The 26605-nt window shown below is 40.8% G+C and overlaps 1 long non-coding RNA gene across 1 annotated transcript in view; it reads right to left on the reverse strand.

Annotated features, from left to right (window-relative positions):
- Positions 1-7181: 7181 nt before the first annotated feature.
- Positions 7182-26605, reverse strand: part of LOC121857665 — a 41952-nt gene continuing 22528 nt past the window's right edge. Inside the window, exon 3 of the long non-coding RNA XR_006087251.1 lies at positions 7182-7305. This is a non-coding gene — a long non-coding RNA (uncharacterized LOC121857665). The remainder of the gene's footprint in view (positions 7306-26605) is intronic.

A 26605-nucleotide genomic window follows, 5' to 3' on the forward strand; every position in this document is an offset into this window, starting at 1 on the left:
CATTGACAGTATTTGTTCTTCCAATATTAAGTATGCTACAATTGCTGGTGTTGAATTTCATTTGCCATTTTTCTGACCACTCCTGCAGTTTATTCAAATCCTCCTGTAATGCATTTGCATCCTGCCCTGAATTAATCTGCCGCCCTATTTTGGTGTCATCCGCAAACTTGCTTATGTCACTGCTAATCCCAGTATCTAGATCGTTTATGTAGATTATGAACAAGAGTGGGCCTAGTACTGACCCCTGGAGAACCCCACTGGTTACACGGCCCCACTCAGATTTAACACCATCTACGCTGACCCTCTGCGTTCTATCGGTGAGCCATTCAATACAATATATGTGCAGAGAACGCATTGTGAGTTTCCTTTCTCCAACCCATCCTGAGTGTGATACTACATCACGAAACCCCACAACCGCGCAGTTCGAAAGCTAGGCTTGAGGTAAGAAACTCGCCGCGGCCCGCGGGTTCAGCTGGTCAGCAACAAAACGGCAGTTGGCAGTTGTAGGGGAGAGTATCCACTACACTCTCCTTTGAACATTTTTAACCAACTGACAGTCCCTACTCAGCCACTCCCTAGCATATCCTGGGGACAATGAACTGAAGTTCTCGGGCCATTGTGAGAAGAAGGTGAATCAAGCAAATAAATTATTAGGTCTTATAAGAAGTTCGATCTTTAACAGTGGGGTGCTTCCCTGCCTGGAGTACTGTCATCCGGTCTGGTCCGCGAGATATGCTAGAGATTGTCAATTGATTGAAAATGTCCAAAAGGGGGGCCACCAGACTGGTGCCTGCACTTCAGTTCCCACAACTATCCAATGAGCTTTGAGCGCCTGCAACTGCCTGGCTTATAATACAGAAGCCGCAAGTCTAAAAAACTGAAAAGGGTAACTTTTTGAGAGTGAGAGTTGTGAACTCTTGGAACAATCTGCCAGAGAGTGCTGTGACGGCACCGAGCGTGAATTCTTGAACCAGACTTGACAAGCACTGGAGGCTGGACGCTGGAGCCAGTGCATGCCCAGTACTTGCCAACAGTGTGTAACAGAGAAGTTCCCAAGCATTTTCGAGTAATTCACATATGCCATCAACACCCCTCCTACCATTGCATATAATTTTATTTATAGCCTTTAGACCAGCTACAACGAAAATTCCATACAATAAATAAACTAAAATAAAAATGAACAGGAAAGAGCAAACTACAGGGAAGTGACGATAAATAATGAAAGAGTAAAATCAAAGGGATATGACGATAAATAATAAAGGAGTAATATTATAGGGTAGCTGCTGGTAACGATTAGTTTCTGTTGATGACAATAAATGACTGTACTACACAACGAGGAGACAAGGGAACCATTGAATGAGTCCGGCGGTGTAAATAAAGTTGAAGGTGTTTGTTGTTGCTCTCGACCAAGGTATTGTCACGTGTAGTGTCCAACACAAGGCTCTGCCACTACAACAGGTGTGTGTTGCAGGAGTAAAAGTGTAAGATAACAGCTGCCGATAAATGTAATTTATTATGGTTTATATGTCTTCAATGACAACTCTTTGCTACCATCTAGATAATGTAATTATTATGGGAAAGGGTAAAGGTGTAGTTTAGGGCTAACACCAGAAGGAGTTTGTAGAAATGGTTGAAGTTTTTTGCTATACACCAATAGCATGCTAATAAGCATATAAATGGAAAAGACAATACACAGAATTGACCTAACATACCCATTGGTTGGGTATGTTAGGTCAGGTTTTATTAAGTTATATGTATTACCGTGTTAATTTATGTGTTAAGGTCAGGCGCTATTAGGTTCTATGCATTATCATGTTAATTTATGTGATAAACAACTTACCTTAATATTGAGGTTGATATTCATCAGCAAAGGCGAGGAGGAATTGTGAAGCTTTCACCATCATTTATAGGAAACGTCTCTTGAAGAGGGATTCAGCGAGGTAAACCACAAATATAGTGCTGCAGGAGAAATGTGAAGCAGGATAGAGCAAATAAAAAACTTTAAAATACTTAAAATTATACTCACTCACAGATACTCACAGATGATCTTCTGGAAGAGGTTCACGCCTGTGACTCCAGCTCAGTAGCTCTTTCTCTACTCAGACGGTGGCTGTGTGTGGCGGATATTTGTGCCCTATAATTATATACTTGTTGATTTTTCCAGTATTTATCTAATTTTGCTTCAAACTTTTCCACCATCTCCACATTCACTACCCACTCAGGTAACCCATTCCAGTTGTTGACAACCCTACTCGTGAATGAATGTTTCCTGAGATTTAGCCTTGCTCTTGTTTTGTAGATCTTTGTGTTCCCCAGGTAGTGTCAGCTCCTCATCTGGAACATTCCTGCTGTACATGCCTGGTCATATATGCCACACACTATCTTGTATGTTTCCACTTGGTCCCCACGAGATCTTCTGTATGCCAGTGTGCGTAACTGTAATTTCCTTAGTCTTTCCTCATAAGATAAATCCTTGATCTGTACTTATTTGTAGCCTCCTCTGTACATTCTCTACTGCTTAAATATCCTTAATGAGATATGGGCACCAAATTTGATTAGCATACTCAAGGTGTGGCCTAACCAGAGCAGTGTACAGAGCCTTGAATATAGGTGCATCCAGATGAACAAAAGTTCTTCTAATAATGCCCACTATTTTATTAGCCTTGTTGATTTTCTCAGCTAGATGGTCAGAAAACGTCAGCTTATCATCGATGACTACCCCTATATCCTAATAAAAAGTTGTCGTTCTTTTAATATACTTAAATCATCAAAACAATAAGTACAGTGGTCCCTCGGTTAACGAAATTTCGGTTAACGAACTGCCTCCCTTAAGATTCTTAAATTCGGTTAACGAATTTCTTACGAACCGACCTCAACATGTTTTCGCTTGCACTGGCCGGTTCTAGGGCTTAAATTCCTTACTATTTTAGTAAATATCAAGAAGTTTATACTATTCAATAATTTTAAAAGTTTAATATTCAATTTTAGTCATTTTAACAATTATTGAACATAATTGAAGGTAAAGTGACTAGTTTAATGCGTGGCATCCAGCCTCTAACACAGCAAAGCAGGCGTTAGTCTCTCTCTGTTTTCACTGGAGGTAACATCTTGCTTGAGACTCTCTTCAACTAAACGCTTTTTTTCTGTGTTTCAAGCAAATTATTGGTATTTTGAAATATATTTACATATTGACAATATATAATGCAGTGCAGTGTTGATTTAAAGAAAATAATCTTGAAATACATCAAGAGAACTAAAATTTTATGGGTGAAATGCCATGGGATGACTTCTCTTCCACCCCAATGCCTTTCTTCTTCCTTCTCCTCCACCCCCATTCTAATTCCCATCATCATCATCATCATCCAGGAGCCTTCTACATACACACCTCAAAGTAAGTGAACTTTTCTACCATTTTTGTTAATTGCAATTTTCGGTGAGCTGGAACCAATTACCAAAAACCCATTGAAACAATGGTTTCGGTTCACGAATTTTTCGGTTACTGAACAACCTGCTGGAACGGATTGTGTTCCTTAACCAAGGGACCACTGTACTGTATAGCAAAAATAAAGAAAATCAGCAAACTCCTTCTAGTGTTAGCCCTAAACTACACCTTTACCTGGGAAAGTAAGGAAACTTTATGTGAATTTAAAAATGTGTGTAAGTCATTTTCAACCATTATGGCTGTAGAGTTAAGCAATTTGCTATTCCGATGGTTTATTAAGACACTATTCTTCTATGACAGTTTCCTCGCAAATGACCAAAAATTACTAAACCTAATCAGGGGTTCGCATCCTGGGTCCCCCGGTACTTGAAAAACAATTCTTTTTAGTGTCCGCCAAAAAGATTATCTCCATTGCATCAAGTATCAAATATACACAGTGTAACCTCCTTACGCGATCAATTGAACCCACAGAGGCCCGCCAGAAGTGAACAACAGAACATATGGGATTAATTGAAATAGAGACTGGGCCGAACCCCAAACTCCACTTTTTCAGACACAATACTCACGCTAGTAAAAATAACTCTTAATTTTATGATGGTATGCACACACAATTAATAGTTAAGAGAGATATCAATAACATTAAGTTTTTTAACACTTACATTAGTAGAAAAGATGGCTGGGCACAAGGGATGGGGGTTGGTTCCGAGGCAGCGGGCAGATTATTGGCCTCACCTGATCAATTGTATCAATTGTATCACTATCCACCACAGAGGCTTGCAGGGCCTTGCCAAACCCTCAAAGTCCATATCCTCACTATCACTGACTTGGGCCGCTGTGGTGGGTGAAGAACTCGGTAATGTTTGATGATCACTACCTTGTGCACTCTGCTCGCTACCGCCTGCCAGATGTGAGTAGATGCAACCGCTAGAAGTGGAAATTCCGTAAAAAATCAAAGTGGGTATTACTGTATTCTAAAATCACTATTTAACAACTTTAGATGCAAATGTGTGAGAGAAAACCACACAGAGGCACAATGCAATAGGGGAAATACAAAACTATGGAAGCACGTAGTGTAAATCTCCAAATCTCAAAACAATCACAAATTCCTGTAAAGGTCATGTTACCATTTGTTGAATATGAGTTGCAATAAATCAAAATCAAATTTTTAATTCACAATCACTCATCAAAAGTCAACTCTGATTTAAGGTCAACATTGAAAATCTCACAATCTCAGATTTGCATAATTCACACGAGCATCACAATCACCAGTTTGGTTTTAATACTAACTGATTTGTTTACAAAAAGCTGGAGCTGGAAAATAAATCTGTTTTTATGCATGTCTAGACTCCTCCATGTCTATATTTTGTTGACTTATGACTATTATAAACATTTACATCGCCCAGTTTATAAATTGAAACTGCCAAATTTATTAGCCTGAAATCTATAAATTGCAATAAAGTTATTGTAAAGCTCAGTGTGAAATATGTACTTGAAGTCCAATGTTTGTGTGACAAAATAAGATACTTATGTAATGATATGCAAATCATTTTAAAGTGCTGCATTGCATTTCACTATATCACTGCACTTTCTGACAAGATTTACTTAATTTTTTTGGAATCATAGATGAAGCTAAAATTTTATATAACTCCAAACTGTGTTAAATTCAATTCAATTTTTATTTAATTTGGGGAGGAGGGGGGCTTGTCTGAGGGGGACTGGACACCCTCCCATAATCTGGCCCTGAATAGTTGGTATTAAGCTATAATAATGCTGTGACAGCAACTACCTATGCATGATATGTATACTAGTAGGTATGGATTATCTTGAATTGGGTGCAAGAAATCTTGGTTACAAGTTATTTTAGGTACGACTTGGCATGGCAAGTTAACTTTTTTTAGTACAATTTATCTTGGGTATGAGTTGTCAGGTATGAGATGACCCTAACCTCACTTACAGTACTTATATATTGAGTCATAAAAGGTTTTTATGGTTAGGTTAGGTTAGCTCAGCTCCTTCCCTCGTCCCTGTCACAGGGGAGGGGGGCTTAACTTGAAAACAGGCGGTTAGCACCAGAAACGAAGGTCAGATTCATGGAATCACAACAAGAACCAAAGGCAAAATACATTTTTTATGGAAAAATCGAAACCTGGCGACTACAGTATCATAAATTGACCCTATTATATCTGGTACCAATGAAAACAACTTTGTTGCAGCATCATGGTGTAATTTATGTTTTTGTGACGTGAGAGTACATTTGGACTGAGTAGGTTGGTTGTAAACAAACAGATGATGCAGTGACTGCAGATTTTTCTGAGAAGTATTAATGGTAAATAATTATTTTCTTGACATACAAAGGACGTAGAGGCATAATTTTTAGTGTCATGTGATCAGTTTTCACCGTGTTTATTCCAAAAATTCCCCTGTCCTTCATGCCCTGCCCACTACAAGTATTTATGATTATAGAGAAACTAAAAACAACTTATAATTAAAATAACAAGTTGCCTCTTTTAAAATGCTTACTGTAATGATAAGAACACATGTGGAAAAGATGAATGAAATGGAATAATTCCTTGTGGTGGTAAGAGTTTCCTCATAAATTACCAACTTTTCTAGAAGTTTTCTGAGTTTCAAACTCCCAATATCTTTGTTATGGGTAAAATGTGCCAAGATGACAAAGTTAAAAATTGTTTTGTCTGAACTTACCATTAGAAACAAAAATAACAATATTGAGTGGTGTCCTCTACTATATGTTGACCGCTTTCAGGCCTCTGGCCCTAGAATGTTCCCAGAATTTAGAGTAATAGTGGGAGAAAGTATGAAATGTTATTGTTAATCGGCAATTTAAGGAAAGTTTTCCATAGAAGACGAATGGTTAATTGGCTTGAGGGCATTACTGAACCTTAAAACTCTATCCTAATTCAATGCCGTATTTCTAGCTGCCCTCCGGACATCATGATTGGTATGGGAGCATTATTTCACTTGTTGCCACCCAAAGAATTTTGACAATTTTATGGTTGCAAGTTTAGAACATTCTAAGAGACTTTTTTTCAATGACGTTTCCCTTGCAAATGACTTATATTTCATGTAGATCCACAATGGAAACATGAACAAGATAAATTTTGATAAAACCACACGGGAAAAGGGCAACTGAAGTTGCCTCTGAAGATGTCTTGAATAAAGGTGAAAGCTAAGGTGATCCGGTGTTTCCCTTTTCCTGTATGGATTTATCGAGAAATGACTTATATATGTTCAGGGGCCCCCCCCAGTTAGGAGGTTAGGTTAGGTTACTGTAGGTCATAATTGCGATGGACTAACAATTAGCTACCTGTACATACTTTGGGAGGGGTGGGTTGCGATTCCTAATTAAAAAAGAATCCTAGTGATAATGGTAAAAATCAAAATACCTATTGGGATAAAAACAATTAGTAATCGCACATAGGGTGTCTCAGGACTTAAAGTTTAACTTCAGGAGACAATTCCTGAAGTGATTCTAACATAAATGTGTATGATGGCAGCGGTACCTTTCAACACAGAGGTGCCATCCCTCCCCAATATACTGTACAGTACAGTATATATTAATACTATACTCTGTAATAATGTATAATAGTTACTATACTGTCGTGTACAGTAGTCAAGAAGAATATTGTATGTTGAACTTTATAAGGTTTCTAATGGTTATGTTGCAGGCATCAAGATGAGTGGTCGTAGCCTGCAGGAGTTGCTGCAACAAGCAGAGCAACTTGCTAGTAACTTAAACGGTGGAGGTGAGCTTCCACGTGTTGATCGCTCCCTCCAGCAAATTCTTCACACTGGTCAACAGTTATGGTCACGAGCCTCAGCACAGGCGTCCACTGCTAATGATTCTAAGCGTAAGTAAATGATTCGTGGTTGTAGTTGTCTCTTAATTTTGTGAGTGTACAAGAGCATGTTTAGTGTTGTACCCAAGAGTCCTGCTACTAAAAGTGGAAACAAAGTGACCTTATGATATTACATTATTGTACTGTACAGTACTGTACTGTATTTAGGAGTCCAGAAAATATTTCTTAACTTCAGAAGAAATTTCATAAAACCATTGACTTTGTAGAAAGGGTGAGTAACAGATTTTTACTGTTTATTTTGGTTACCCTCTGTGTTCCCTACGGCAACCTGGATGAGAATTTCTATAACGTGTAGAAGCTGCTTTCAATTCAGTAGCCACTTACAGTAGCAAGTTATTGAGGTACAGTACTGTGTCTGATTCAGTGTCTAAGGAATAACCCAAAAGGATCAGAGCACTGGCCAACACTTACCCTGGAATATGATGAACCATTTAATGAATTTCCTGGGCCTAACCTGTAATAATTATAGTAATACAGTACTTCCTGTTAGCTGGAATAATTGATGCAGAGCTCTTCTGGGAATGAGAAATTTCTGGGTATGCAGATGAATTTTTTCTTCCCCAGAAAAAATCACTTCCCCAAAATTTTTCCTGGTGCTGGGGAAAGTTTTCTGAGAGTCTAAACTAAACATCCCACATTGAGAGACAGAGCTATATTTATTTATGCAAACACCACTGTATGTGCACAATGCAGTACAGTGAACCCTCACTTCTGGTTAATTGAACCCACGGCGGCCCGCGTAAAGTGAACAACATAACATATGGGATTAATTGAAATAGAGACCAGGCCGACCTAGAGACTGTACGACCCCCAAACTCCACTCTTCTGACACACGACTTTTTACTAAAATAACATCTTAACTTTATGATGGTATTCACACAATAATTTAATATAGAAGGGAACAATCAATAAGAGAAATAAACTGAAGGTTAGCTAGAAAAAAAACAAGGTTGGGGTTAACACTTACGTTAGTAGAAGAGATGGTTGGGCGAGGGGGAATGGAGGGTTGGTTCTGAGGCAGAGGGCAGGCTGCACGGGCCCTCAGGTGAGTCTTCATCGGTGTCATCCACACTTACTAGTGCCTCCTGACAAATCCTCAAAGTCATCATCACTGTCCTGCCTCTGGTTACCATCACTGGCTTGGCTGGCTGTAGGTTGTGGCGAAGAACCCCTGTTATGCTTTGCTGACGGGCTGGTAAGCTTATGTTATCGTGATAAACCTTGATATAGGGCTCCATAGTCTGTAACAGCTGGGTAGTGAAGATTTCCACACCATAGTGTCAGGTCGTCGGAAAAGAGGCGCTTGACTTTCAGTACACTCGATGGCACCTCTTACATTACTATGGGATAAGCGGGCGCTCTTCTTGGGATGACGTGATCACCTGCCTCTTCACTGACGTCATCATCATCTAGCATCTCGTCGGTAGTCACATCAGATCCCTTTATCACCTCCAGCAGGATACCGCTGTCAAGCAGGTCTCGGAGAAGCCTGCAGCTGTAACACTCTGCAGAAGCTTTCTGGCAAGGTCCACTGCTACTGCACAACATGTCTGAACTCTCACCAGTCACAGATTTATTTGCCTAACAGCCGGATTGCCTTGCAACACATGCCCCTGGCGTGATCTAACAGTTGCTACAGACAGCTGGATCCCATGCCTCCACCAAGAAGTCCACACAGCTTTGGACATTGAATGTTCTCCAGAATTGTTTCCTGGGGGTGCATTCTCTTGCTCTGCTAACTGCTGATCCGCTGCCTTTGCTCTTACATCGCAGCAGCTTCACTCACAGGTTGCACCTTCCTTGGTTTTGTGTAGTCATTCAGGAGCTTGAATTTTTAGCAGAATGCAGCTTTTACATTACAGATCAATTCTTGGTCCATGGCTGTATTATAGACCTTGTGTTGGGAGGAAGGAAGACCACTTTATGTTGGGGTGACGATCTAACAGTAGGGCGTAGTGTCCTGGTGTTGTCCAGCAGCAACAAAATCTTGAATGGCACATTCTGTTGCTCACAGAACTTCTTCACATCGAACGAAACAGTCATCAAACCAGGAGAGGGACAGTGTAGAGAACATCCACTTACGCGGCGGTCAGCCAGTGGACATTTAGCTTGGCTGGGCGTCCGATGTTTGTAGCGCAAGGGCTTGCGCGCGTTGTGTGGATCAATGATAACTTGGAGCTTACAGGTACCGGAGGCATTGGTGGTAAAACAGGACGGTGATGCGCCTGGTGTTCCCCGGCCTCCACACTTGCTGGCATTCTTCACAACGAAGGTCTTGGAAGGTAGCTTTTTTCCCAAAAAGACCAGATCTGTCCATAAAAGCAAACACCTGGTTGTTGGGCAGTACTGTCCTTCCTCCATAATCTCACGTAAAACGGAGGAAATTCTAAACAAGTAAACACGGTCAGCACTAGCTTTCACCACCAATGTTGATATTGTTGATCTTGTTCCTCTTTTTAAACCTCTGTAACCACCCAGAGGAAGCATTGTATGGTTTGGGCTCTGTAATTCCCATCTTTTGTAACACTGCAGCATACAGTTCAATGCGGCGCATTCTTAACTGAGTGCGGTCCACCGCCATGTTCCGGTCATGATTTAATTAAGTAGCTCTCACAAGTAATTTTTTCCGCCTTGAGAAGCACCTGGTTGTAAATGATTTGATCATAGAAGCACCTGTAGACTTTATGATGTCTATGCTCCTTATCTTGGCTGCATCCTTCTAATTGTCCTGATAGTTGATTCGTTAACACTATGCTGGCGCCATGATCAACCTGCGTCGTGTTCTTTTCTCCAACTCTTGCATGATCTTTTATATTTTGATTTCGTAGCTTAAGGAACGCCGTGTCTTCGCTTAGGGCGGCTGGGTCCAGGTAATGCAAGGTTTTTGTGGTGGTGGTCCGTGGAAGCCATTCTTATGGAACAATTGATACTAATATTAATTGTGTAGCTGGGAGGTGTAACTGACGCGGCAGGTCGAGGGCTTGAACGCCCGCTGCAGGCACGCCATAGTACTACATTAAACCAATCACAGCTAGCAGGGGAGGGAGGTAAGGATGCTTTGCTCAATCACAGTCTGGTTACGCCATAGACGCCACCGATAACGCAACAAAGATATACACTGGCAAGAACGCAACAAAGAACATACACTGCGCTACTGGCGGCTTACTGGCGGATGGCGGGGAGAGGTTTGAATCAAAAATGTCGCTGCCTCAGTATCCTCAGTAAAAGGGTACACGCAGCGGAATGTGAGCATTCCTGTTTACGGGGTACCGCGTACGCGTGGAATGTGAGACCGCTGTAGCGAGGTTGACTGTATAAAAATTCATTCGCCCTAACTTGGAATACTGCTTTCATATCTGGGGTAGCTCTTTTTCTGTCCCCCTCTCTCGCAATGTTGCTTCACTCACTCTTTTTACAGGTACTTTTAACGGTGTTCATGGATTTGGCATCCTGTGCCGGCAAACCTGGCTTACGTCTTGCCACGGTGCCCACCGTTTCTCTGATGTCGGTCACACTAGAATAACCGTTATCATCCTACATCCTTCTTTCCTCACACAGCCAAACTGTGGAATGCTCTGCCTTCTTCTGTGTTTCCATACTCATCCAATGTCTCAATTTAAAGCTGGTTTTGCATCTTTGCTGTAGATTAATACAATGGACCTGTGCCCGGTTGAATTCCCGTAAAAAAAAAAAAAAAAAAAGATTAATACAGTACAGTATAGTATAGATCGATGACCTGTGCCCGGGTGTGTTATTCCTGCAAAAATTAAACAATAAAAATAATGCATTAAACAGTTCATTATCAATATACAGTATAACAGTAGGTTGAAGATATTTTGGTTTGTGGCTGTGTCCAATAGTTGCTTCCAGAGCATTTTTTAATTTATTTTCTTCACTCTTTATATTGTATTCCGTTAATACAACTTTGAAAAACGCAGGTGCAGTACAGTACAGTATTATGATTTTGATTGCATTATATCTGTACTTTTTGTGCGGTTTGGTTCATGCCTGCTCTTTTTTTATTTGATGATTTATCTTTGTATCAGATGGCGTCTAATATCTTGCTAGTCATCCAAGATTTAGTCCCTGTTTTTATAATTTTCTCCCTTAATTGTGCTACATAATCAAAAACATCAGTAAAAGTAGTTTTGAACTTCTCCAAAGCCTTGTTTATCTCCGTACAGTTTGTTGCATGAGACCAATCAATATCTTGTTGTTTATTTTGGAATACTTCTGCTGTTGTAATTATTTTAGCATCATAGTAAGCCCTATAACTTTAGACCCAGGGAGAGAACACTACACACAGAACCAAGTCAATATCTCCTTAAACAAAGGCCCCAGTGGATATGAACATCTACAGTACTGGTTAACTTGGGCTGTCCTTGGCTTGAATCCTCAGACTAATTCCTGCTGTCAGTATTTATAATATATTTCAGAATTTATATACTGTCTACTTGTCTATTAAATTTAATGTGATTTGTGTGTTACTGAATCAGTGTGACATTATATGATGAATATTAAGTGAATCAGCATCAGTTAATTAAATTATTTTTACGCAGAGTTATCAAGTCTGTCCTTTATTTTCCATTTTGTAATAGCTTTACAGAAGATGGCTTGTAAGATGGGTGACTACAAACTTCTTACGACATTCATAACGGTTTTCACTTACAGCAAATAGGGTTAACAATTGTAAAAGCATATACATTACAGTACAGAAAACAATCATAGCTTGTAATTACTGTACAGTACTTAATAAATAATATTTAGCAAGATTAGTATTGCAGTGGATAAGAATTGTTTGAGAGTTTAGGTTTCTCAAAATATTAACAAATATCGATAATAACACTGAATGCGGAAATTGACATGTTTATGTACAGAAATTTATCTGATTCAATCATAATTATATATATATATATATGTGTACACACACACACACACACACACACACACACACACACACACACACACACACACACACACACACACACACACACACACACACACACACACACACACACACACACACACACACACACACACACACACACACACACACACACACACACACACACACACACACACACACACACACACACACACACACACACACACACACACACACACACACACACACACACACACACACACACACACACACACACACACACACACACACACACACACACACACACACACACACACACACACACACACACACACACACACACACACACACACACACACACACACACACACACACACACACACACACACACACACACACACACACACACACACACACACACACACACACACACACACACACACACACACAGGAGCATTGGCAACATAACTTCCTCCCACCACTCACTGTCTTGTCATTTCTCGATCACATATACCGCCATCTCGAGAAAAAACATCTCTTCATTGATTGCACTAAGTTGACCACAATATAATCATCAACAAAGCTATTGACCTCAGACTTGGAGAAGTCTTATACCATGCTTGATCCTCAGTGACCGACGCCAAGCTGGCTTCAGGGCTGTCTCCACCTTTCAGTCACTTACGTGGTGTCCCCCCAAGGCACCAGATGGATACTTCTTCCTTAAGAGAAACCCCTGCTGCTGAAAATATGTCGACAGACTCCTACATTGGGATCAGCGTAACAATTCTGCTCCCCAACCTTACACGCCCCTTCAGGATTTATTGAACAGTCTCCAAAACTGGGCCACCAACAACAATGTCACCATCAACCATACCAAGACCATGGTTATGCACATCAACCTCTCCTCCGACATTGTCCCACCTCCTTCCATTACTCTAGGTCCGAACACACTCCAGGTTGTAGATTCCACGAAGCTCCTCGGCGTCACCATAGACAACAAACTAAATTGGAAACCACACGTCAGTGAAGTTGTCAAATCCTCCAGTTTCCGTTTCCACCTCCTCCGCCGACTCAAGTCCCTCGGAGTTCCTGCACACGAGCTCCTCAGTGTTTACACAACATTCATACTTCCCAAGCTCACCTATGCCTCCCCCACCTGGTCTTCCTCCCTAAATGCCACACAACGTAAACACCTAGAAAAAGTGCAAAAGAGGGCATGCAAGATTATTCTCTCCCCTTCCTACTCCACATATCAAGAAGCGCTCAACACACTGACCCTTTTGACTCTCACTGACCATCACCACGACCTCATCTGGAAATTTGGTAAGAAGCTTCTACACCATCCTCGACACCGGCTCCTACTACCACCTGAGATCCCTAGTCCGAGAATTGCTGTTCGACACCACAACCGCATCCAGCCCATACGTGCACGAACTGATCGCTATAAGAACAGCCCAGTCCCAACCATTGTAAAAATTATCAATAACTTGTAATAAATCAGTGTATTCACCCAGTAAACACTACTCCTTGCACTGTCACTATGTTGAAATGAACTGTAGTTTGAGCTTTTCCCCATCTAGTTATTATATGTCTTATTTGTGTCACTTATGTTACTTGTATATTATTTGTAATTCGAAACCCATTCCCCAAATATGTAACTGTATATTTTCAGCCTTCTGGCTGCCAAGCTCTTTCAATAAATCGTTAATTATTATTATTATTATTATTATTACACACACACACACACACATACACACAACACATACAAATAAATAATTCTGGGAAAATACTACTCTCACAAATAATCAGAAAGAAATTTATTGAAAATGTGACAGTCTACCCTCAAGTCCATGCTTTATTTATTAAAGCATGGACTTGAAGGTAGACTGTCACATTTTCAATAAATTGGTTTCTGATCGTATATATGTTATGTATTGTATATGTGTGTGTGTGTGTGTGTAGACACACACACACACACACTGTTAATAATAATGGGAAAACCCTCTCACAAATAATCAGAAACAAATTTATTAAAAATGTGACAGTACTTGAGGGTAGACTCACATTTTTTTATATAATTTTTTCTCATTATTTGTGACAGTATTTATCCATTATTTATTTGTATGTGTTTTTTGTGTGTGTGTGTCAACACACACACACACACACACACACACACACACACACACACACACATATTTACATTACAGGTAAAGGAATTACTGTCTCTAGATCGAATGACTCTGTTCCACCTGCAAAAATGTTGGCAACTTTAAAACTACCCACAGACAATCTTGGGCACATCCAGGGTGTCATCCACGAATAATAGACGACCGCAAAATAAAAATCCGTGAATTTGGGGGGGGGGGGCACCTGTACTTGTTTAATGCACAGTTGCACCTTTTTGATTGTTGATAAAGAAAAAGGGCAATGTTTATTATTGATATCAGCTTGTTAACTCTCAAGGTGAGAAGAAGACAGTGTTAACTCTCAAGGTGAGGAAGACAGTGTTAACTCTCAAGGTGAGGAAGACAGTGTTAACTCTCAAGGTGAGGAAGACAGTGTTAACTCTCAAGGTGAGGAAGACAGTGTTAACTCTCAAGGTGAGAAGAAGACAGTGTTAACTCTCAAGGTGAGGAAGACAGTGTTAACTCTCAAGGTGAGGAAGACAGTGTTAACTCTCAAGGTGAGGAAGACAGTGTTAACTCTCAAGGTGAGGAAGACAGTGTTAACTCTCAAGGTGAGGAAGACAGTGTTAACTCTCAAGGTGAGGAAGACAGTGTTAACTCTCAAGGTGAGGAAGACAGTGTTAACTCTCAAGGTGAGGAAGACAGTGTTAACTCTCAAGGTGAGAAGAAGACAGTGTTAACTCTCAAGGTGAGGAAGACAGTGTTAACTCTCAAGGTGAGGAAGACAGTGTTAACTCTCAAGGTGAGGAAGACAGTGTTAACTCTCAAGGTGAGAAGAAGACAGTGTTAACTCTCAAGGTGAGAAGAAGACAGTGTTAACTCTCAAGGTGGATCATAATAAAAATGATGATGTAGAACTTTTTTTGTGTGTTTAGGACGGAGTAGAGGGTAATGTTTAAGGTGCTAGACTTGATTGTGTAGTGAATGTTTACCAGTTGTAATAAGAGCCTAAGTGAGGAGGAGGAGGAGGAGGTAAGTCTGGGACATGTTATCACCTTCGCCTTGATCAGCGACACTCCAGTACGGACCTGGTGCCCCCTCCTCACCTTACCTGTATCGTCCATGTGGACACCAGGAAAAGATTAACAAAACTGATAAGATATACTGTAACCCTCATCCCTATATGTCACAGTGTCAGATAGCTGTCATTTAGTACAGTAGGGGGAATGTGTGTGTGTGTGGGTGGGGGGCTAAAACTGCTCAAATCTCAGTTTTATATAGGTGGGTATATTGTGTGATGCACTGTACGAACTTATACCCTGACGTTAATGATCCCTGGGGTGTGTTTAGGGTGGTGAGTAGTGTTGAGCCGTGAACAAGTAACACAAATAGACCTTATGAACTCCAGGAAAATACATCATAATTGATAAGAAGATAAGACTGGTTGGGTTCCAGTTACTATGAGTGTGTCTGTGGTGAACAAAAAACAGGAGTATGGATGGTTGTGATTACATGTATTAAGTTGTAGTGCAGGAATATGAAAGCTGGAAACTTATCCCATTCTCTGATCTTACCTAACTTTACCTAAACTAACCTCTCTTAATAGCACAACCTAACATAATCTGCCCTGTTCTAACCTACCTTAACATAACCTAATCCTAACATAACCTAATCCTAACTTAACCTAATCCTAACTTAACATATTTACTGATCTTACCTAAACTAACCTATCCTAACAAAGCACAACCTAACCCTCCCCCCAGGAGTTTAATCATCATGGCAACCTGTGTTGTAATGCTCAGTATACTGTACTTGCTTTGCAAGCGAGTAGTCTTTTGTTTGATCCCCTGGCAGTGGCAAACTATAGACAAGTTTCTTAACACCCTTTGCCTCTGTCTCCCCAGTAGTAATTGGGAACCTGAATATTAATCAATTTATGGATTGTGTTCGGGGTACAGTAATGACTAGCTAGTGCAGTTGGCAAGTTGTCTATGCACATTAACAAAGGGTGTGGTTGTTGTCTTGGCAAAGTTCTACACGTCAAATAAATTTGCCCTTATGGGTGGGCCTAGGGATGGCCAGCCTCGAACACAAGGGACAACCATTATCATGTATGGTATAATCATTTGAAATAAGCTTGGGGGGGGGGGAGGTGCTAATCTTTGGGTGATCTTTATTAATTGATATATCAGTTGATTAATGTTTTGTAGAAGAGAGCTTTTCAACAGGGAGATTACAGATACTGTATTTGGGAGGATGTACAGTAGTAAATTTAAAATGTGTACCGTACTACAGCTGTTACAAATACTGTAGCCTTGTAAGTTTCAGGCGTCACAAACAAAGCATTGATGGTGGAAAGCTTCTGCAGGCCTAAATATGTGAAAGTTTTCTTCAATCCTTATTGACTTAACAAGAAAAATTCCATGATATGATAATGTTATGGTCCAATGTGGATGTTAAAGATACAGTTTGTACTGTTTGTATAAGTTGAAGATGTGAGAGAGGGAGTTTTACTAAACTTTTGTGTGTAGATACAGTGGGGCATGCTATAACGAATCTAATTGGTTCTAGAACCTTGTTCGTTATAGCATTCTTTCGTTATAGGATTAATCCGTTCCAAATACAACCACTTAACACTGAAAAATATACAGTAATATAAAATTGTAAAAATTGTAAAAAAGTGCATAAATATGCATCTAAACCCCTGAAATAAAGAATATCATGAATACTTGTAATAAAAAAACAATAAATTAGTAAAAAAAAAAAATTTTTTTAAATAATGTTCGTTGTAGGAGTTTCGTTCGTTATAGCATTCTCAATTTTATAGGTAAAACTGTTCGTTATAGGAATATTCGTAGAAGGATCCGTTGGTTATAGCATACCCCACTGTATACAGTACTACAGTATATATATCGTTAATTTGTATTTTATGTCATTATGGTAATGGCTTCTCTTGTTCAGCTGGTAATGTCATTAAGCAGAGAAAATTATAATAATAATACAGTACTGTAATAATAATAATAATAGTAATGCATATTATTATTAGCTCAGCTCGTCTAAAATTTATTAATAATCAGTTATGTAAAGTAGCAGCAGCACTAGATAGGGAACACAAACATGTAATCCTTGACTAGGAGGGATGTCATTAATATTGTAGACAAAAGAATAAGTGGAATAATCAGACTGCAGTGTGATTGTCGTGTGTGGACTCGCAGATTTCCCATTTTAGTCTGCGATTAGTCATCTATGTATCCGGCTGTTGCTACCTGAAGGGTAATACTGTGCATTATATATCACACTTGATGGAGTTTTTCAAGTGCGGCTTACTTGTGTTTTCAAAATGATAAAATACTGCACGTGACTCAACACATGTGTTGGGGGGGGGGGGGTGGATGTAACACTGGTGTTACTCTTACTCAACAACCTAACCTAACTTAACCCAACAACCTACCCTAACTTAACCCTACAACCTACCCTAACTTAACCCTACAACCTACCCTAACTTAACCCTACAACCTACCCTTACTTAACCTAACAGACTACCTTCACTTAACCTGATAACATTCCTAAACAGCTTACCCAAACTTAGCAACCTGGGCTGGTATACACAAAACTTTCTGCTAATGACATACTAGTTCTGTTAGCTAGCAGTAAAATTTGAAAATTATACAAACTTTTACTTCACAAACAGTTGTTTTTTAAGTACCACTGAACAGCGCTAAAGATAGCAGGAATTCATCATATAAAATGGTCTTACGGCTGAATAACCTCAATAAAATTTTGAAGAATAATTTCAATATTTACATTTATTTACATTTTGATCATTAAAAAAAAATAGATAATAATATATGCAGTTTGAAGGTGGATATATTAACCAAGGATAGTGATCGGTGGCTTGGCCTTGTCGTGCTGCTTGTTAACACACGTGTTATTGAAGGAGCGGACAAGATAAACATCACAGAAATGGAAGCCTCAACCCCATGAAAGAAAAGGAAGCCCAACTGGACAGCAGACCAGACTTTATTATTGGTGGAGGCCATTTAAGAGAAAAAAGTTAATATTGAATGGCCGCTTCAAGCCTTTCCTGAATAATAAAGACAAAAAGAGGGCATGGCTGGAAATCACCATGAGAGTCAATGCTGCTCTCTTTGAATTTCTCTCTGGGTCAGTGGGAACTTCACAAACTGACAAAAAAAATGTTTGGTTGAGTTAGTGCATTCAGTGTCTGGGTTATAGTAAGCTGAGTGGTTCCAAAATCATCACTGCTACACGGCTGCATTCTTCCAGTCTGTAAATAACTCAAGGTTATGGCCACTTTCATCTCTGGGGTTAGAGCCCGATTCCTCCCAGTTCTACTTTGTAGTGTTTCCCTCACTAAATCAGTCACTGCCATGATACCTGCACGGTCCCGTCGTTATCTCATGATGAGTTTAGAGTCACTATGTTCATTAAATATATATCTCCTTTCCCGATAAATGTGTTGCCGCCGCTGCTGATGATGTTGGTTTGCCATGGTATCAACTAACAGACCACTATTATGGGACTTGAAAGTGCTCCCGAGGTCTTTAAACTTAACAGAACTATTAAGGTCCTTAAAAGTTTTGTGTATGTACTGTACTATTATTGCTTAACAGGAAAATGTCAGCACTTAAAAGTTTTGTGTGTACTGGCCCAGATCAAACTTAACCTATCCCAGCCCTAACCAAACCCAACCAAATCATAACCAAAACAGTCCTGTGGTGTTAGTATGGTACTGTAGTTGTGGAGGACACAGGTGTTGTTGTCTGATGGGGTGTGTCTTTGTCTTGCCCGTGTACAATCAACAAAAAAATTCTGCACCCCTGGGTCTGACGGCCTTCACAACGATCACTTGGCAAGGTTGGTACTTGTGATTGTGTGATGTATTGTGTAACGAATGAGATGCAAAATTTTTGTTGTTGTTGACTACGTGTGGGAGTCAGACAGCAAGGTCTTACATACACTCATTATGCACCAAATTTTAATGAAACTTTAGATGGACCGAAGATGATTTAGAGTGACGGGATGATAAATATTTTGTGTTTATATTTTTGGAAGTGTGTGGAGCGCTTTATCACTGAGGCTATGAGGTACAACTACAGTACTAATATAGTGCCTTATGTGGTCAACTTGTTTTCTCTTAAAAGTGTACTGTATTATGATGTCTCCACTGATGAACAAACTGAATATTCCATTCTCACTTTAGATTTTTCTTAAGGATAGCCTTACACCTGTTGTGATATAGGGTGATTTGTTTGTGTATATTAACAGTAGAGTTTCTCACGTTGTTGAAAGACATTAATGCGTGAAACTTGGTGGTACTCTTTAACAAACAGTAAGACTTATGGCGACAAGGTTGAAACATTCACCAACAGATAACACTGGAATTTCTTTAGCTCCTGTTTGTTTATGTTTCTATATGTAGCTTTATTATCTGCTCAGAGTTTTTGTGTGGTCTTATCAAGAGGTAATGGAGGAACAATTCAAGTATATTATTAAGAACCAGAGACCTCAGCTTGTATTTTTGTACCAAGTGGTGATAGAGGAAATTGCCAATATTAAATACAGGATACAAGGCAGCGTATACTGAATATATTTCAAGTTATCTTCCCGGTCAAGTGTTTATATAATGATCGGTAAGTGTTCATCAGTATGCTGTTTTGTAGTCTGATTTGTTTTATCAACTTCTCAAATAATATTTACTGAATTTTGCTTCTGGTACAAATACAGTAAGTCCTTGCTTAACATCGTGGTTATGTTCCTGAAAATGCGACGTTATATGAAACAGTGTTAAGTGGATAAATTTTCCCCATTAGAAATAGATAAAATACGGGAGTTACGTTCCCCAGCCTTCCTTTGCCCCATGAATGATGTGAAGTCGTAACAGAGACTGGCTTGGCGTCGCTTGGGGGCGCTGTGACATTACGCGAGTGAGGGTAGCACGCCGAACCGAGAGAGCGTATTGTGGCCAGACGAGAGGGTGATGCACCGTAAAAAGTAGTCCGTGACGACGCAAAACGATGTTGTACCGGAACACCGGGACGTTAAACAAATTTTTGGTCTAAAGTTTAGCGACGTAGTACAGAAACAATGTAAAGCGTGACGACGTTATGCGAGGACTTACCCGTACTGTAGTGTTTGTGTGTGCACGCCAGGATAGTTTGGCTTCAATGATTCCATGCTATAATGTTGGTATGGGGGTATAATATTGTCATCAGATAACTCCTTTATAAATATTTTAATGTTTTTCCTATTAGTGAGCCTCAGTCCGTGCCTCTCGCCACTGATGGTGATAATACGTCGTCCTGTCTGGCCTCGTTATCTCCCTCATTACCACAATTTCAGACAAGACCCGCCCCTCTCCCATCCTACTGCGAAGCAATTGAAGAAACAAATTGCAGTATGACAACAAACACAATATGACATAATCTTTCTGTCCTTTGTGAAATCCTGAGGCCTTCTTGTGTGTGTGTGTGTGTGTGTGAGTGCGTGCATGCGTGCGTGCGTGCATGTACGCACATGTGCTGTATTTCATATTTGTTGTCTTGCCACATTCCCACCACCAGTAGCACTTTATCTTACATCACATTCTCTTACCATACTGTATCCTGTTTCATGTTTCTGTAACCTTTAATCTATCCTATGTAATGGTGGGAGAGGAGTAAAGAGAATTTAAATTTAAATAAATATATATATGTTAGCTGCAATGAAACAGTTAACAAATTATTGAGTGTAAGGACAAGAAGGGAAGGATCAGAGGTGTTTAGTAGTTTGTCCCTGTTTTGACAGTTCGGTTAAGTTGGGCTTATTAAGATAAGGCCCATTTGTACTATGCCTCAAGCTTGTACAGCATGATAAAGTGGTTTATTTTGTTTAGTTTTGGCCAAAGGTTGGCTCTCAACCCTCGTGTTTGGTCTGGGATCCATCAGATTGGTTAGAAGTAGGAGGGAGAGAGAGAGGACCAAACCTAACCTTCCCTGTTCATCTGTTCCTCTCTACTCTCGTCTCATCGCATCTGTGTCCTTGTCTCCCTGAGGAGATGGTGAACGAGGCAGGGAGGGAGGTTGTGAGATAGGGTGAGTGAGGAAGGTAGGCAGGGTGAGTGAGGGAGGTAGTGATGCAGGGTGAGAGAGGAGGTAGTGATACATGGTGAGGGACAGAGGGAGGAGGTAATGATACAGGGTGAGGGAGGGAGGTAGTGAGAGAGGGTGAGGGAGGAGGGATGCCATTCACCTTGTCATACTCTATTACCTAACCTTGAGCTCCCTGACCGTGGCCACACACCGCCGCCCATATTTACCTCACATGTTGAGAAACGTTAATGGTTTGAAAAATAATGAAGAAGGTGTTTATTGCAACACATGGAGGCTGGCTGGCAGTCAGCTGTACAGGACTTCAAGTATCAGTGAGAGTAAAGTAATGTTGTTTTTTCTATACTCAAACTTTGATGGGAGGCAAATCTAAAGTAAGAATTGCAACCAAAATTTACTTAATTTCTCTAAAACTAATTTATCCAGTACGCACATAGCGGACTCTTGACCTAAGTACTGTAATACAAACTTAACTAACCCTTAAATAACACCTTATAATACCTTAAATAACACTGACGTAACCAACATTACCTTAACTAACACTGACGTAACCAACATTACCTTAACTAACACTGACGTAACCTACATTACCTTAACTAACACTGACGTAACCAACATTACCTTAACTAACTCTATCTTACACAAATGTAACGCACTAATTTAACGTGTCTAACATAACGAACTCTAACATACCCAAATAATTAACTTTTAACCCTTTCTCACATATATAATTTAACTTGTCCTATTTTAACCCTAACCTAACTATACAGTATAGTCTGGATTTACGCGGATATTTTATACATGATTGGCCATTTACGCGGCACCTGTCCAGACGCGACAATTATTAGTTACGCGGTACATTCCTTAATTTACGGGCAAGCGGCGGGCAAGCTGCTGGTCGCTGACGTTAGACTCGTGCCGATGACGTCGCGGACTGTGATTGGGCCACGTATTCTTACCACCCACGCACCCCCCTCCGCCGCGAGCTGTGATTGGTCTATTTAACCTTGCTTGCCCTGCCACCAGGAGCGATGACTTTGAATGCGTCAGTCTCATTGTCTCCCGTCTCCGCGTATACTCCCTCGTGCCCAGGAACCTGTTTTGTTTTGTTTTTTTCTACACAATGGCTTACGCCGGACCCCCACCACCCCAGAGAAACCTTGAACTACCTGGCCCAAGCCGCCCCAAGCCCAAGAAGGTGCGACGCGCCTTAAGCTATGAGATTAAGTACAAGATTGTTCAGGAGTTAGAAAAAGGCACAAGGCAGGTGGATCTGGCCAGACAATATGGAGTGAATGAATCGAGGCAGCCCAAGTTAGTGATAGTGAGGATATGGACTTTGAGGGGTTTGACAAGGAGGCCCTGCTAGCCTCTGTGGTGGATAGAGATGCAGGTGATACAGGTGAGGGCCAATAATCTGCCCTCTGCCTCGGAACCAGCCATCTCTTCTACAAACGTAAGTGCTAAAAAACCTAATATTATTGATATTTCTCTTAAATATGAATTGTGTGTGTGCATACCATCATAAAATTAAGATATCATTTTTACTACAACGTTCGTATTGTGTCGGAAAAAGGGTAGTCTGGCGGTCGGCCCAGTCTCTATTTCAATTAATCCCATATGTTGTTATTTTATTTATGCGTTTCGCTTTATACGCGGACCTCCATGGGTTTAATTAACCGCGTAAACCCAGACTATACTGTACCTTGTTAAGGACAAAGCTGAGTTACGTTAAGTTATATGATGTACTAATTATTTCTATGTACAAGTATTATACAGGAAGTCTTATTTTCTCCACATATTATATCGAAACGTTCTGATTATCTTTATTTGTTTTACAGGGGCGTTCTGATTTTTACTATAGGTGTTTACTGTGACCAACACACCCACAAACTTTTTGTTCCTAATTTTGTCAGTTTTAGGAATCATATAAGTATTATATGAATGGGGTGACCTAACGACGTATACAGTATATGTAGCTGCTGTACAGTGAGGGGTCATTAACGTACAGTACTGTACTGTGTGTTGATGCTCTGTTAATGTACTGTATGTTAAAGGGGTCGGGTGATAGTACAGGGGTGAGGAGATAAGTTATCAGGAGTTACCTAATATAATCCTGTGGTTCGACGAGTGTTACCTAACTTACCGCCACTACTACAGTACAGCATTACCTTTACACACTACTGTACTACTACTACTACTACTTTGCTGTCACTCAGAATCGAGTATGACGATCATCCAGCTATGATATAATGATATGAGTTATTAAGCATGTCACCGAGGTTGGTGAGTTCTGAGGTGACACGTGACTGGCAGGGTCGATCACAGAAGTTGCATATGTGGGGGGCTACATCTAGTGTGGGAGGAGTGGCGCTTGTCTGCCTCGTTATGCAGTCGGGCTAACTCGAAAGTATTGACACCTTCTTGTATGGTGCTCCTCCAAGTGTTATAGTGTGGAGTAATCTTCTCCCAGGTGAGGGGGTCAATTTGGCACTTTTTCAGGTTTGACTTAAGACTATCCTTATACCTCTTCAGATGCCCGCCAGCATTATGTTTACTATTTGTTAGGCGAGTGTAAAGTAGCTGCTTTGGCAGTCTACTGTCGTTCATTCGGGTAACATGGCCAGTCCAGCATAGTTGTTCGTGGATAATGGTAGCCTCGATGCTCCTACAGTTGGTGTCAGCGAGAATACTGGCATATGTTCTCTTGTCTTCCCAGTGAACTCGGAGGATGGAACATAAACTTGGTGAAAGTTTTCAAGTGCCTTGAGGTGCCTCCTGTATGTGACCCATGTCTCACTGCCATATAGCACGGTTGGGGATGACCACTGCTTGATATACGTGGAGCTTCGTAGATAATTTCAGCTCCCTACAGCTGAAGACACGGGTACGGAGTCTGCCAAAGGCTTGAGATGCACATTTGATCCGATGCTGAATCTCTTCATCGATGTGCGTGGTGGTGGACAGGTGGGAGCCGAGATACTGGAAGTGGGTAACATTAGAGAGGGTAGTACCGTTAAGCTGGAGGGATGTTGGATGTGTGGCTGAACCAGGAGCAGGCTGAAAGAGAATCTGAGTCTTACGTACATTCACCTCAAGGCCGAAGTGCGCATACGCATCTGCATAGGTATTCAGGATTTCCTGTAGGTCGCATTCAGCATGAGCAACGAGGATGAGGTCGTCGGCATGGAAGCTGCCGACACCTTTGTTCCTGCTTGGCTGTCCACCCCACTGGCTAAATTGTCACAGGCACAAATAAAGAAGGCAGCCAAGAAAATGGAACAGAGAGTAGTTGCCAGTACATATCCTTGTTTTACCCCCGTTTGAAAGGGGAAGAACTCAGACCGGGTGCCATTGTGCAGGACGCTGCCGTTCATACCATCGTGGAGTTGCCTCACAATGGCAATGAATTTTGGAGGGCAGTCAATACAGCTGAGAGTCCGCCAAAGGGTTTCCCTGTTGACATAGTCGAAGGCCTTGGTAAAGTCAATGAATGCCATGTACAGGTCACGACGCTGTTCTCTGCACTTTTCTTGGAGGCTTGTTGCCTCCGCCGTTTTGGGGCAACGTGAAGTGAGAGTGGCCCTGACGAGCCGGAAGATCAGTGTCACAGTGGTCTGAGCCATGCATGGCTCAGGTGAAGACATCTCGGCGATCTCTTTTTCTGACAATGATGTAATCAATTAGATGCCAGTGTTTGGATCGTGGGTGTTGCCACGAACCCATGAACTTGTCATCCTGCTTAAAAAGGGTATTGGTGATAGTGAGGTTGTGTGCAGCACACTTGCAGATGAGGAGTAGGCCGTTGGGATTACACTTACCTACTCTGTTTCTCCCCATGATTCCCTACACACACACACACACACACACACACACACACACACACACACACACACACACACACACACACACACACACACACACACACACACACACACACACACACACACACACACACACACACACACACACACACACACACACACACACACACACACACACACACACACACACACACACACACACACACACACACACACACACACACACACACACACACACACACACACACACACACACACACACACACACACACACACACACACACACACACGCACGCACGCACGCACGCACGCACGCACGCACGCACGCACGCACGCACACGCACGCACGCACGCACGCACGCACGCACGCACGCACGCACGCACACACACACACACACACACACACACACACACACACACACACACAGAGAGAGAGAGAGTCGTAGCGCATTTCCGTTATGTGTCGTAACAAATACTGAACCTTGTTTTGAAATATCCGCTCACATATTATAAACAAAATTAAAATTTTGTTTTATACATTAATGGAGAAAAATATAATATTAGACTCATAACTTGAGTTTCGAGAAAGAGAGAACCCGGATGATGAAAAATAATCCATGTAGTTGTAACATCAGCAATATAACTTAACCTAACTCAGCTTTGTACTTAAAGTATAGTTAGGTTAGGGTTAAAATAGGACAAGTTAAATTATATATGTGAGAAAGGGTTAAGAGTTAATTATTTGGGTATGTTAGAGTTCGTTATGTTAGACACGTTAAATTAGTGCGTTACATTTGTGTAAGATAGAGTTAGTTAAGGTAATGTTGGTTACGTCAGTGTTAGTTAAGGTAATGTTGGTTACGTCAGTGTTAGTTAAGGTAATGTTGGTTACGTCAGTGTTAGTTAAGGTAATGTTGGTTACGTCAGTGTTAGTTAAGGTAATGTTGGTTACGTCAGTGTTAGTTAAGGTAATGTTGGTTACGTCAGTGTTAGTTAAGGTAATGTTGGTTACGTCAGTGTTAGTTAAGGTAATGTTGGTTACGTCAGTGTTAGTTAAGGTAATGTTGGTTACGTCAGTGTTAGTTAAGGTAATGTTGGTTACGTCAGTGTTAGTTAAGGTAATGTTGGTTACGTCAGTGTTAGTTAAGGTAATGTTGGTTACGTCAGTGTTAGTTAAGGTAATGTAGGTTACGTCAGTGTTAGTTAAGGTAATGTTGGTTACGTCAGTGTTAGTTAAGGTAATGTTGGTTACGTCAGTGTTAGTTAAGGTAATGTTGGTTACGTCAGTGTTAGTTAAGGTAATGTTGGTTACGTCAGTGTTAGTTAAGGTAATGTTGGTTA

The sequence above is a fragment of the Homarus americanus genome, unplaced genomic scaffold, assembly GCF_018991925.1.
Source record: "Homarus americanus isolate GMGI-L3 unplaced genomic scaffold, GMGI_Hamer_2.0 scaffold16712, whole genome shotgun sequence".
NCBI lineage: Eukaryota > Metazoa > Arthropoda > Malacostraca > Decapoda > Nephropidae > Homarus > Homarus americanus.